The sequence below is a fragment of the Lissotriton helveticus genome, chromosome 10, assembly GCF_964261635.1.
Source record: "Lissotriton helveticus chromosome 10, aLisHel1.1, whole genome shotgun sequence".
NCBI classification, from domain to species: domain Eukaryota; kingdom Metazoa; phylum Chordata; class Amphibia; order Caudata; family Salamandridae; genus Lissotriton; species Lissotriton helveticus.
Window position 1 is genome coordinate 1219131112 of NC_136071.1, and position 14722 is coordinate 1219145833.

Consider the following 14722-nt stretch of genomic DNA (forward strand, 5'->3'; position numbering starts at 1 on the left):
AAGTTCATTTAACCCGGTAATTGCCGTATTAAATCTTACAATCATCATTGCTTCTTGTTTGGATAATTTTTTGTCAAGGTCTCCTCCTCTCTGGTCTTGTTCAATTTTTGTTATTACAGTCCATCGTAAGTCATTGTCTGCATGGTTCTTTTGTTGCCAATGGTTTACCAATGGGGCATTGGGTACCTTTCGTTTTATCCTGGACTTGTGCTGTTGAATTCTTACACGGATCTCTTGATTGGTTTTGCCAATATACAGAGAATTACAAGGACATCTGATCCCATAGATCACATATCGGGTTTTACAATTTGTGAACGTGTTATGTTTCCAAGTTGTTTCATTATGTTTGAAAATTGAACCTTGACAAAAAATTATCCAAACAAGAAGCAATGAAGATTGTAAGATTGATTGTAAGATTGTAAGATTGTAAGATTTAATACGGCAATTAACGGGTTAATTCACATCAAAGATGGCCACCACAAAGAGATTAAGTACCCAACATTACATCTCAAAAAAAAGAAAAAACGCTCTAAACCCAGAGCGTGAAACCCGACGATCCACCTATTATATATAATGAATATAGAAATCCATCCATACCACTAAATCCAAGCAATGCACACACAAGCCCATTGCTTGAAGAACGAGCATGACCAGGCAAAGATGGCGCCCGTAATTCCGGAAAAAGTCATGTGACTTACACATACAAACAACACAGCGTCTCGCTAAGCGCTCACCAGAGACTGACGCTGGCATTCAGAGAGAACACGCCACAACTAATCGGTACGTTAAGGAATGAAGATGAGTGTAAACCCAGGGCACACGCCCCGCTAATCGCACAATGAGTAAAAATTGCATTCTTGCCCTTTAGGTGTGCTGTGAACCCTGCGAACTAAATTGCCGTCTGTCCCTCATAAAGCGTCCAATAGATAAGAACTGATAAACCGGGTAAGATTACACTGCTCGTTCTGCCACAATGTACTAATAACTATAAACAGGAGACCAACATGCTTACACTGATTACTGTCTATTGTTCACAGAAAGAAATGAACATTTGTCATCCCTAAGTAAGTATGCAAGAGAATGTGTGCTATGCTGAATGACTGTTAATGGGCAGCATGTATAAAACTGGATACATTTATCATATAGGTGGTCCCGCTTCGCAGACGTTGGCTAACTCAGGAACACATCCCGTTTGACATTGAAAGAGGTAAGAGACAGAGGTCTGGGTGTAGAGCCTTTAGCAGCTTTCTTTGACATGAAATGATATACTTTAACAGAGGTTTCTCTGTTTTCCATTACAGTCTATGGTCCTGACGAGAACTCTACACTAAAAGAGTTCGAAACGCGTAGACCTGCTTCTGTGACGTTGTCACAATGAAACCATAAGAGAATATATTAATAATGTGACAATAACGATTTATATCTCTACTGATACTCTATGGTTTCTTCAAAAAATTGTATATAAATTGTATAAATAGAGTATCTCATTTTTTTAGATTGTGATTTTGATGAAAGTGTTGAGTGTGTCTAGAAAAAATTCCCCCCTGGTTGAATGAGTATGAATGTGGTAGAAAATAAGAAATTGTTGCTTTTGATATTTTCGTGATGTGTTGTATAATATGTGTTTTTTTTGAAAATCTATAAATGTGTTTAAAAATACTAAAATCAAAAATGTGCAAATAAAATGCAAAATTGATAAATGACTGAAAAAAATTGTCCTTCTGGCACAGTGTTTTGATCGTGTGTTTAGAATAGAATAACATTGGTAAATTTGTGTAGCAGTATTGGCATTTTTTGTTCGATATACTAAAGGCAGGGTTTGGCCTTACTGCTTGGGAGCCCATACCCAGTGGTGATTTATAGTAGGGACCACTCCCTTGGCGCAGGCTGATCAGTTCAGAATGGTGGAATTTTGTTTTCTTCCACGATACCCACATTTATTGCTTGATTCCTTAGGCAATGTTCATTCAGCAACAATGTCTTTTATTCCGGTCGGGCCATAGCTCCTAGGTGACGTCAAGTCACCTCATGGGTAGAGTGGTAGAAGACTGGTCGGGTCCTCATTGTGGGGTACATGGAGGGCTTCTATTAAATCTCCGGTCTTACGGGGCCAGGCAGTGCAGACTGTCTGTGTAAGTTTGTGATACTCTGTTCCTCTGAGCTACGTAGTCTCATTCCACACCGGGCACTTTGACTCCCAGTGTATCGTGCATAGGTCACTGCCTCATATGCAAAAAACAAGGGCCCCCTGTATAGAAATGACGATTCCTAGGACAGGGAAATAAACAAATGTGTAAAAAAATTCCTAGGCAATCACAAAACAGTACTAGTGCAGATAATCACAAAAGAAGGGACTAATGCAAGGAGGGACGGACAACTAAGTAAATGCACATACATAAATGCGTTATTTATTTATCAAACAATATCTCATACATATAATTAAAAATGCAATTAATGAACCACAATTACATACAAATTAAAACAAGAATTAAAAAGTGATAATAAAACCACCAAACATTAAGGGCAGTAATTAATATTCCACAACAAAACGTGGCAAATGTATAATTATCGACGCGCGTTTCGGCGTTCAAGACAACGCCTTCCTCAGGAGCCACACAATATTCTGCAACATAACAGAAAAATACAATTATAACACACTCTATTTCTTCATCCTTAAAAACAACATTAGTGCATTTACAATTTAATCAAAAAATGAAAAATTATCATGTCCTCCACATCCTAGCAATTAGACTCTTAAGATACAACCAAGAAAATATAATTGAAGAAAACACAGTCAAAAATCCTGTATATAATATTGGAAAAATGATAAATCCAACAGTTGAAAGAAGTCCAGTTATTTTAAATTGTAAATATCCTAGACCATCAGTATAAACAGATAATTCATTAATGCATTATATTTTACGACACATTATAAATAACCATCTGTATCCAATAAATCTCCTAGAGGGGTTCCTATGCATTTCAAATATACATTGTACATATAGATTAACTTACTAAAACACAAGAACTCGGTATATCTGACTTCAAGCCTTCATTCAATGTGGCCACGATCTCTAGCACACAATGTAGGATTCCCAAACGTGATGTGGTGGTCTATACCTCGTTAGTATAGGTACCTAGTTTATATAAAATGAAGGGTACCAATGAGGGATAGCAGAAGCTTGATTTCCTATTTAGCCAAAAATAAACTGACAAGAGCAGGCTTTGAATCTCACCTGTTTAAAACCTTTTCGCACTTCTGCGTTGATAAAATGTAGCTGCTCAGACACCGTGCAGCGTAACAGATTGAGTTGAAATAGTAATTGTATCTACACCAAAAGGGGGAGATATAATAGAACCATTCAAGATTCAAACAATACAATTTCAGGGTTTAAAGCTTACGTCTTGTTCACAAGGAAAGCCATATGTTAAACTTTCCACTCACCGATCAAATAAGCGGCAAAGTTTCAAGGAACTTTAAAGAAACCAGCAAGCTCTTTTTCATTAGATTCAACCCGGTGCGTCTTTCTCTACTGCGACTCGTATCTCAGAACAGGATATTGTCGAGCATGCGAGTCTGTAGAGGGAAGATATATAAACAAAGCCGCGCAGAGGATTAGATAACGCGGCATGTTTAAAACTGCTTCCACTCGGCATAGCCGTTAAAGTTACGCGAATGCTAAATAAGGGTCGATGAAAGTTGACCCATATTGAAACTCCATTCCATAGCGCGACTTACCAACAGGGGATAAGTTATAAGGTTCCTCTACCGTCTGGCGTCCAGCGTCCACTGTTGTGATAACTAACCCTTCCTACACCGGACGAGGGTAAAAATAGCTTCCGGCATAGGTCACTTGTATGCCTGGATGAAAATCTTAAAGGGACATTGTCCGTCTATTCTTAAGCGCGGAAGCGGCGAATACGGCTGTGTAGAGTAAGCTTTTAAAGCTCAAAATGTGTTCTCCAGTCAAGAGGCTACACATAGTAATTGCAAATATGTGTCATGCATATAAAAGACGCTAATCATAGCCCAATGGATGAAACAAACGGCTAAATCATTAGTTTGGTGTCATAGTGCCATATATTTGAAACAGAATAAATTCAATTCTGTTAAGAAAAAAATGGCTAAATAACGGTGTTTGGAGAAACAGACCTAAAAAGTAATATCAATGATACCTGTATCAGAACCAAAAGGTAACATTAACAATACTATTAATGATCTCTAAAATCAACTCTGTCAATGAGAAATTAGCTAAATAACAGTTTTTAGGAAAGCAGACCTGACTGGTAATATTGATAATCTCTAAAAGATCGCATTTTCCCAATGGATTTCAGAATTTAATCCCTTAGAGAAAGTGTTAAAAATAAAAATCCAGTAAACCTCGCGTTTCTTGCGGATGGCACAGCCACCTTTGCCATCTGGAACTCTGATTTTTTTCTAAAATACGCCACTTAAACTCATCAGATTTGTGCTTATGTTCCAGATAGTGTTTTACTAACGGTGCCACGACCTTGCCGGTTTTAATGGCAGATCTATGTTCCGTTAGTCGGACTTGAACTGATCTTGAGGTCTCACCGACATAGCCCAGTCCACAAGGGCATAGAATAAAATATATGACATTGGTGGTCTTGCAATTCCACATATCACATGCTGTTGTCGCAAAGCCATTATGTACATAGTTCTCACCTCTTAAGATGTTAGTGCAAGATTTACAGGAGGAACAAGGCACTGTCCCACGAACAGGTAAGTTATTTAGCAAGGACCGTTGTACAGGGCCACCATTATTTGCGTTGCTGCTGATCCTAGAATGAACAATGAGATCTTTAATATTTTTATTTCTCTTGTGAGCAAACAACGGCTTGGCCAAAGTGTCCTTGGATGTGGGATTGCAATTTAAAATGTGCCAATTACTGTTAATAATCTGTTTGACGCGGTCATTTAGGTCACTGCCTCACACATGCACACTCCAAGCTATGGAGTGTCTGACAAACGCTGCCGTAACCTGGTCTTGGTAGATTTTCTTGTGGGTCAGATGGGCGTATTTATTGATATTGGGTCTCCCTCATCGTCATTGTGCGTGTGCTAGCAAGAAAGGTCTTTTTTAGTCCTTTACTGTCACTCAAGTTCGTAGTTGGCTATGCAAGAAAGCTTTAATTGTGGCTTCTTTATCTTGTGCAACTAAGCTGCATTGACTACGTCAACAGATGGGCTGTTGGAAGTGTAGTGCTCCTTTTGTAAGAAATGTAGGGAGGCTATGGCATAGCAGCTATAGACCAGGCAATTTCAGCACATCCCCCAAACGGCTGGGGAGCCATGCAGATTAGATGGGCCTACCTGAGCCACACATTACTCCTCATCCTGGCCCACGCCGAGACACTCACATAGTTGTCCGCAGCATTGCCGGTTTTCTTTACCCCGGCCCATTGGCACGATGGTGATGCATTGTCAATTTGCACGGAATGTCGGCCTGCTTAGCCACACACACCTCCTCCAGTCTGTTCCCAATAAGACCTCTCAGCTCTCGCTCCACTGTGGTTCAGGCTGATACATTAAAGCCTCTACTTGTTTAATATCGGGGACACATGTTGGCACATATGTGGCCATGTAAGCGATTGCTTTGCCTGTTTTCATGTGAAGGGTCCGTAAGTGGGCAGGCACATCCACAGTCTAAAGTTCTACAACAGGAGTTGACACGCAGTGGAGGGCCCGTGGCTAGGTGCTCGGGTAAGCTTTTCACCTAGACAGTATTTATTTAGTTGTCATTCAGGTACGAAAGTCGGGATTCCTTTTTCTGTTGTCTCTTGCCAGGAAGTAAAAGTGAGGAAGTATTAGTTCCCCTATTTGCTCTGCATGTATGTACAGTCGTATACGCTGCTTGTTAAAAGCTGCGTAGGGTCCAACGTAGGCCAGGCACAGGGGGACGACTTGTACAAGCGTCAAACGTGAGGAGACCCTCAACACAGTGTTATAAGGGATGTTGCCTGAGCAAATCTCAAACTGGCCTTATACGCTTGAGGGAGAAGCTTGCGGCCAGCAGTGGGCTGCCCAACTGATGTAATATGTGATGGGGGCAAGCGTGCACTGAGAGTTTGATCCTCGAGATCAGCCAAGACAGTCTAAAGACCCGTTGGCGCTCCCACTGCTCAAGAGGGTCAAGAATCGTTCTGGTAGTTCCCCCTCTTATTCAGGGGTACACTGGGACACCCGTGCATATGTCACATCCCATGGCATGACAGTCACAGAAAGGTGGCAACGGCCATTGACAAAGCCTTGACAGGACAGGGTTCGCCACTGGCATTATCTGGTAACTTCAGGTAAATTATGTTACAAATTCGGACTGGGTGTTCGGGGCCCAATGCCAGTAACCAAAGCTGCGAGGGGGCATCAGGCTGTCAGATGTCTTTGAGGGACGGGGAAGGGCATTAAGGGCCTAGTGCGTGACGCAGTATTTGCAGGGATACAGAAGGGTCCCAGCGGAGCTGTAAGTATCAAGGCACACACAGGTTGATAGCAGGGACCGGGCATCTGTGTCCGGTCGAAGGTTCAGCAAGCAGGGTAGGCTGCGTAAGATGGCCCTTCACGAAAGATTCAGTGTCTATTAAACAGGAACACACTCTCTTTCCCTCCATCATGTTGTGACACCATGCTGTGTTCGCCAGGGAGCCACGGAGAAGAACTGTGAACTTGGTCTGGGCTATGGGGCAAAGCATGCACCCTAGAAGAATACCACAAAGGAATTGGCCACTCGTTGGGGATAGGTGAGCTTAGTGGTCTGAATTCACACCCTTAGCTGCCGTGGGATTGAGCTCTGCTGGGGACAAGTGAGGCAGCTGGCACGCAGGAGGTTATCTGCGCCATGCGTAAAATTTTGAGCAGAGGTTTGGCTTTATTAGATATGTGTGCTACACGCCAAATTCCCAGGGTGTTTCGGGACGATTGGATCAGCGGTCCACTTTATGCATGGACCTAATTTTGCTGGATAGGGAAGAGACCTAGTAATGCAAGTAAGGAACAGCAAGGAGGAATGCCGGCCTTGGTGGGGGGCCCTGGCTGCGACGGTCGCCACACCCAGGGCTGTGGCAGAGTTACAGGGCGATCCAGAGGCGGAAAGGTACTCAGGGGTACCCTCTTCAGGAGCACAAAGGGTGCTGAGGCCTAATATCCCCAGGAAGTCTGTGCGGTGAACCCTGGGGTGCGACGGCGCTCCGTCTGTCCTACGGGCGGTTGGAAACCTGTACAACCATGGGTCGCTTGAACGCTCCGCCCCTCGTAGGGGGGGGCGTGAGCAAGAGGGTGGACCGTTGGTACACCGGAAGTGGGAGTGGCTATCCACTCACCACAACCGCTAAGCAACGATTGGCTAAGGCCACGATGCAAGTTGGCCCATCAGGTGGTAGGCCGCGAGGGGCGGCTTGCCTTTGGATCGTCTGTAAGATAACCCACCATGTTGGCATATGTACATGCTAATAAACCTGCAGCGACTTTATTCCAACAAAAAGTTGTCTTGTCTGTTTATTTACGATACATGCATGTTGCTGCGGGAGGGCTGCTGAGTGGGCCGATATTGGCACTATGAATAAAGCGAGAGCATGAGGCGTTTGCGTGCATTAACACATGGCAGCGGGAGGGGGCGATACAAGGGATTTAATAAAGCAAGCGTACAAGGAGATAACGTTAGTAGACATATGGCAGTGTATGTTACCACATATCAGTGGGACATACTGTCCGTAGGGTAAGGACGGGTGGATGTTTTGTCTGCCTTAAGCGGCTGGAACACGTATCAATAGCAGTAACGGCGTGTGTCTGCAGCTCAGTGCCACCCGGAAAATGCTTGAGGGGGTGAAAGACTGACAGCAGAGAGCTGTTAAGTGAAACAAGCATAGTAGATGCAAAAGAAGCCAACAGAATGGCCCCGGCTCTACCCTGCAACCTCCAGCAAATCCTGCTCTGTTTGTGGCCTGACTGCTTGCAGGGGAATATGTGGTAGTAGAGGGCTTGTGGTGGTGGGGAGAGGTGGAATAGGCAGCGAGTGGCGGGTGAGATTTGTGGCACTGGGGAGAGGTGGAATAGGCTACGGGTGGCGTGCTGGGGATTTGTGGCGGTGGAGAGAAGTGAAAGAGGCTGCAGGTGGTATGCTGGGGATTTGTGGCGGGTAGCGGTGAAAGAGGATGCGGGTGGCATGCTGGGGATTTGTGGCGGGTAGCGGTGAAAGAGGATGCGGGTGGCATGCTGGGGATTTGTGGCGGTGGAGAGAAGTGAAAGAGGCTGCAGGCGGCATGCTGGGGATTTGTGGCGGCGGAGAGAAGTGAAAGAGGCTGCAGGTGGCATGCTGGGGATTTGTGGTGGTGGAGAGAAGTGAAAGAGGTGGAGAGAAGTGAAAGAGGCAGCAGGTGGCATGCTGGGGATTTGTGGCGGTGGAGAGAAGTGAAAGAGGCTGCAGGTGGCATGCTGGGGATTTGTGGCGGTGGAGAGAAGTGAAAGAGGCTGCAGGTGGCATGCTGAGGATTTGTGGCGGTGGAGAGAAGTGAAAGAGGTGGAGAGAAGTGAAAGAGGCTGCAGGTGGCATGCTGGGGATTTGTGGCGGTGGAGAGAAGTGAAAGAGGCTGCAGTTGGCATGCTGAGGATTTGTGGCGGTGGAGAGAAGTGAAAGAGGCTGCAGGTGGCATGCTGGGGATTTGTGGCGGTTGAGAGAAGTGAAAGAGGCTGCAGGTGGCATGCTGGGGATTTGTGGCGGTTGAGAGAAGTGAAAGAGGCTGCAGGTGGCGTGCTGGGGATTTGTGGCACTGGGGAGAGGTGGAATAGGCTACGGGTGGCGTGCTGGGGATTTGTGGCGGTGGAGAGAAGTGAAAGAGGCTGCAGGTGGCGTGCTGGGGATTTGTGGCGGTGGAGAGAAGTGAAAGAGGCTGCAGGTGGCATGCTGGGGATTTGTGGCGGTTGAGAGAAGTGAAAGAGGCTGCAGGTGGCGTGCTGGGGATTTGTGGCGGTGGGTAGCGGTGAAAGAGGCTGCAGGTGGCATGCTGGGGATTTGTGGCGGTGGAGAGAAGTGACAGAGACTGCAGGTGGCATGCTGGGGATTTGTGGCGGTGGAGAGAAGTGAAAGAGGCTGCGGGTGGCGTGCTGGGGATTTGTGCAGTGGGTAGCGGTGAAAGAGGCTGCAGGTGGCGTGCTGGGGATTTGTGCAGTGGGTAGCAGTGAAAGAGGATGCGGGTGGCATGCTGGGGATTTGTGGCGGTGGGTAGCGGTGAAAGAGGCTGCAGGTGGCGTGCTGGGTATTTGCGGCGGTGGGTAGCGGTGAAAGAGGATGCGGGTGGCATGCTGGGGATTTGTGGCGGTGGAGAGAAGTGAAAGAGGCTGCGGGTGGCATGCTGGGGATTTGTGGCGGTGGAGAGAAGTGAAAGAGGCTGCGGGTGGCATGCTGGGGATTTGTGGCGGTGGATAGCGGTGAAAGAGGATGCGGGTGGCATGCTGGGGATTTGTGGCGGTGGAGAGAAGTGAAAGAGGCTGTGGGTGGCATGCTGGGGATTTGTGGCGGTGGGTAGCGGTGAAAGAGGCTGCAGGTGGCGTGCTGGGTATTTGCGGCGGTGGGTAGCGGTGAAAGAGGATGCGGGTGGCATGCTGGGGATTTGTGGCGGTGGAGAGAAGTGAAAGAGGCTGCGGGTGGCATGCTGGGGATTTGTGGCGGTGGAGAGAAGTGAAAGAGGCTGTGGGTGGCATGCTGGGGATTTGTGGCGGTGGATAGCGGTGAAAGAGGATGCGGGTGGCGTGCTCAGATGCTTTTTTCAGCTATTTGCAGCTCAGAGTTTGATGTTGATCAAAGTGTGGATGAGAGCGGTGGGACGGAGTTCACAACATAGATGAGGGGAGCTTGCAGTGTCTGTGGTTGGCGGGGCGGGAGGAAGAATAACATCCACCAAGGAGCAACATGGAGCTGGGATAGAAAGCACACGGGTGAGGAAGCAACGCAGGAGAAGAGCAAATGCGGGAGGGCAAACCATGGAGAGGGGCGGGGAGAAGCAAAGAAGACGGAGATTAATACTACACAGGTAAGAAGAGAAACAGCAGGAGACATGAATGACTAATGCGTGATTTACTAAAAGAAAAATGCAGTGCAGAATATTAAGCAGTGGAATAACAATGAATGAGGCCGTGCTCCGGGGAACACCAGAAGAGGAAGGAGAGCCCACACAAGCCAGAATAACAAGCTCTTGGCATTGCTGTGGGGAGGGGGAGGAGAAATGCGAGACACGGCCTGGCGGCCTCGAAAAGTGTGAAGTGGGGGGCGGGGGAGCGGATCCTTTGAAGCACGCTGGGTTTTGCAATTTCATAGCTCGACTAGACACCCTACACATGCAAACGTTTCTTCGTGCCAGTTTGAGAAGCGAACTGAGAGAAAGCAGGAGGAGCAAGCGATATTTTGCATGCGTGAGTTGCTTTTGTAAGTGTTTGTGTGCAGGTGGTAACCTGTCCCTTCTAGCTGCAGTCACTCTCTACAGGTGAATTGAAATATCCTGTGGTGCAGCGAACCCTCTGCCATCTGTATTGAGATGGGCAGGTTGTCATCTTCCCAGGGTGCTTGGTTACTCAGACGTGTGTTATATCGTTAATTAGTAATCAAGTTCTGTTAATAAAAGAGCTGTAGTTGAGCTGCAAACGCCTGCCACCACCAGACGGGCTGCCAACTCCTGCCACTGAGCATGAACGTTTGGCTGAAAGAGCTTTCTGACGCCAGCCTCCGGGTCGTATAAAGGCACGCCAAGCATACATCTGCTTTTGTCAAATGAGTTGTGATCACAGGGAGTGACGTCCTTTGTTACACTTCATTGTTACAGAAAATCAGTTTCCCTTTAGAATTAACACAAATAAAAAAGTGTAAAGACTTTGCGTCTCAAACGCCCTGTGCGTGGTTTTTGCAGGGTTGCTCACCCATCGGGTTGTCTTGCTTCCCGGGGAGGGGATCTGGTTTGTGGAAACGTGAAATACCTGCAGGTTTGACCCCTGGCCCCATCCGTAGTCTGTCAACAACCTCCTTCCTCTTTGGTGCTGAGAGGCTCGAGGAAGTGCACAGAGGTGAGCAGGGTCAGAGGTGCCAGAGGTTCAGAGCAGGGTCAGAGGTTAAGAGCAGGGTCAGAGGTGCCAGAGGTGAGCAGGGTCAGAGGTTAAGAGCAGGGTCAGAGGTGCCAGAGGTTCAGAGCAGGGTCAGAGGTTAAGAGCAGGGTCAGAGGTGCCAGAGGTGAGCAGGGTCAGAGGTTAAGAGCAGGGTCAGAGGTGCCAGAGGTGAGCAGGGTCAGAAGTTCAAAGCAGGGTCAGAGGTTCAGAGCAGGGTCAGAGGTGCCAGAGGTGAGCAGGGTCAGAAGTTCAAAGCAGGGTCAGAGGTTCAGAGCAGGGTCAGAGGTGCCAGAGGTTCAGAGCAGGGTCGCTGCTGCCCTTGACTAGTCTCATTTATGCTCACGATCAACCAGTTGTCTGCTGCTCCCCCCCACCGCCTCCTTTCAGTAGTGGATCGAAAGCTCCAGAACAGTGTGGGCTGTCTGACAGCCCTGCCAGGGTTTGCAGCCCCGTAACTGATGTGCCGCTCCACTCTTTGAATTCTGGGACTTGTAGTTTTATGTGTTCTATTATAAAACAGGTCTCGAAGTACCAGAATTCAAAGAAAAAACCCTGGTGTGGAGCAGCGCGTCACGCGTGGACTTTCCTTAGGCGGTGGGATCTTACAGGAGGTGAGAGTGGTAAGAAGGTCACGGAGGTCAGATCTTTTTGAGAGCAGTGCAGAGCCGCGTGTCCTTGGCAGTCTCCCCATCGCTTCGGCAGGGAGGGTCTGCAGATGGTGGCAGTGGTGGCAGATGGTGGCAGTGTTGGCACCGCATGGCAGCAGTTTCCATCCCTTCCACTCTCTGCTGTCGATTCATCGCAGAAACATTAAGATTCTGCTGGGCTTCGTGGACGAGTCTGCTTCCCCGCGTGAAGCTCACTCATCTTGCGTACAACTTCTCACGATTCTGCCGAGGGATTGCTATTTCATTCCGCCGGCACGCAGGGCGCAGCTTCAGGAGGGTGTTTGGGGGGTTACACCCCCTTAAGAAATGTATCCTCTATAACTTGTTCGGTGCAGGTGCTTAAAGTCGGGTATGGGGCGCTGTCAGTCAGATCTCACTTCGGATTTTTCGTATTTCTACATACACATATAAACTCACTTTTGTGTCTGTTTTGAAGACTTATAACGGTTATTTTACAAAATATTAAGTTTGAAGTGCCACTAACAATCCACTGTCCCTTTCTTTTCACTGCACCTACGTCAGCCTCCCCCCTCCGAATTTTGGGCCAGATGTAGGTGTCCAAATACTGATCGGAAACGGACGAAAATACCGATTTTCGGCCGTTTCCGACCGGTATTTGGACATTGGTATGTAGGGGTAGGAAAAACATACAGATTCGGTAAAATTACAGATCGGTAAAATTACCGAATCTGTAATTTCTTATGTAGGTAGCACTTTAAACAGTGCTACAGGGCCTTTAGAATTCGTTATTTACCACCCAAAACTATTGGGTGGTAAATTACGAATTCCTGTGTGCATGCACACCTGTTCCATGTGGCACACAGACATGCCCTGGCACACAAGCCAGAATCTGGGGTGCAACAGGGTGTCCGAGTGACACCCTGTCCCCCTTGCAAATTCGGTAATTTTACCGAATCGGTATTTACCGATTCTGTAATTGACATTGATTCCTTTGGGCCTCAAGGCCCATAGGAATCAATGGCAATTACCAAATCGGTAAATACCGATTCATTAATTACTGAATCATACCGATTCGATAATTAATTCGGTAAAATTAGCTACATCCCAATTGCCAGTTCTTAAATACCGAATCGGTATGATTCGGTATTGAAGAATCGGTAATCTGGGATTACCTACATCGGGCCCTTTGTATTTTAACAGGTTTTCCAACAATCACGCTGGCATATCTTCAATCTCACACCCCCACAGTCTTACTGACCAGAACGACGCGGGTAACTTGCCTGCTTACGTCTTTTACAGTAGACGGTGACACGCCCAACACAACGCACGGAGGCGCATAAAGACCAGAGGTCCCTGCAGGCGAGCGGGGGTCTCAAATGCGATTTGGGGCATTCACACTTGCCTGCTCACTTGGGGAGACGCTGGGCTGGTTCCTGGGCTGCACGCCAGCCGCTCGACCACCACGCGGCAAGGGAACTACAGCCCCCAGCATCCTCGGCGGTGACACGCCCAACACAACGCACGGAGGCGCATAAAGACCGGAAGTCCCTCCCGCCTCGCGGGACAAGCGCGGGCGACGCCGGGCAGAGCCCGGGCAGAGGGCGGGCCGTCTGTGGCCGTCTAGGGACGAAGAGGGACGGGACGGTCACCCCCCTAAATCCTTCAACTCCAACATGGGTAAGCGCAAACTCCAAACATCAATTACCGGTGGGGCAGGTAAATCCAAGGTTCCCCGAAAAGCTCCGACTATAGCTAGCATTATGTCCTATCTAACTTCTGCTGTGGGGAGACTGAACCAGGAGATTGCAGCAACAGAATGTGAACTGGGGTTAGACACACCTCTATTGGATAACCCGGTGCCCCCACTGTCTGGGAGACAAGCTATACCTTTAGAGCCCTCTGTTCAGATTATTACCGCTAAGGATCTGATATTGCAACCCCAATGTACTGCAATGGTTCCTGAAGAACCAAATTTGTTGGGCACAGTTGATTACCAAAGTCACGTACAAGACATTGTAACCCCAGTTATTAAGCGCACCAAAAGGCGACTAAAGAGATCAAAAAGGAATTTCACGCAGCTGGTTGCTACATCACGTTACGCGTCTAGGAGACTTGAAAAAGGCATTAGGGACATGGTGGAGAAAGTGTTCACAGATAAAATCGAAAGCACCCTTGTACAGATTGCTAATGATATTGTTGAGACTTTGAAAGATTGTGTCTCGGAAATAGTGGGGAAATGTGATAGGCTAAATATGTTGTTATGCCCTAAAATACCTGAATGTTCAACCTTGGCTTTTCCGGCTATACCTGCTCCCATTGTCCAACATGAAACACCAATGGAGGGGATAGGGATTGTTACTTCACTTGTCCCAATTCTCCCTCCAATCCCCCCTGTGCCAGTATAACCAAAAACCACCATCAATTTGGCCGGGCACACTGACCCTTTGACATTGACCCAAGTTGGGGATAAGGTCAACATTGTAGCTGGGAAAACCACCGCACATAAAAGCGAACAGTTACAGGGAGAAAGGAGGCCGCGGGGGAAGCCCCGTACTAATTTACCACCAGAGGCAACCCCCTTTGTTGCTGTCTTAGTAAATATTCCGCACTTGAACCCAGGGGAGGTGGAGTCCCAGTGTACCCTATTAGCAAATATAAAAGCGTGGTGTGATGAAAATTGTTCAGGGCCAAGGGATATATCCACTCACATTACTATGGGGAGACGAGTTGACTGGTTGGGGTATACGGCAAAAAACCTTCCCGGTGATTGCATTATAGTTAATTTTAACAGACCCCATGAGGCTGCCCGTTTATTTTGGGATGCAACGGATATAAAGGTTGGAAGGATTCGAGCTGTACCACTTGGTTATTTTTACCCACGGCCAACTATCCCCAAACTACCCCTGGGCAAGGAAAAGCAGCAAGGTGCCATCAGAGGGGGTACTGGGCTGTCATCCTGGGCATTGCAAACACCAAACCTTACCCC

General features: G+C 47.4%; 1 protein-coding gene across 1 annotated transcript in view; it reads left to right on the top strand.

Moving 5' to 3' along the window:
* Positions 1 to 732: 732 nt before the first annotated feature.
* Positions 733 to 14722, top strand: part of LOC144785703 (NXPE family member 4-like) — a 162520-nt gene continuing 148530 nt past the window's right edge. Inside the window, exons 1-3 of the mRNA XM_078664489.1 lie at positions 733 to 780; positions 869 to 945; positions 1038 to 1064. The gene's annotated coding sequence lies outside the window, so the exon portion shown is untranslated. The remainder of the gene's footprint in view (positions 781 to 868; positions 946 to 1037; positions 1065 to 14722) is intronic.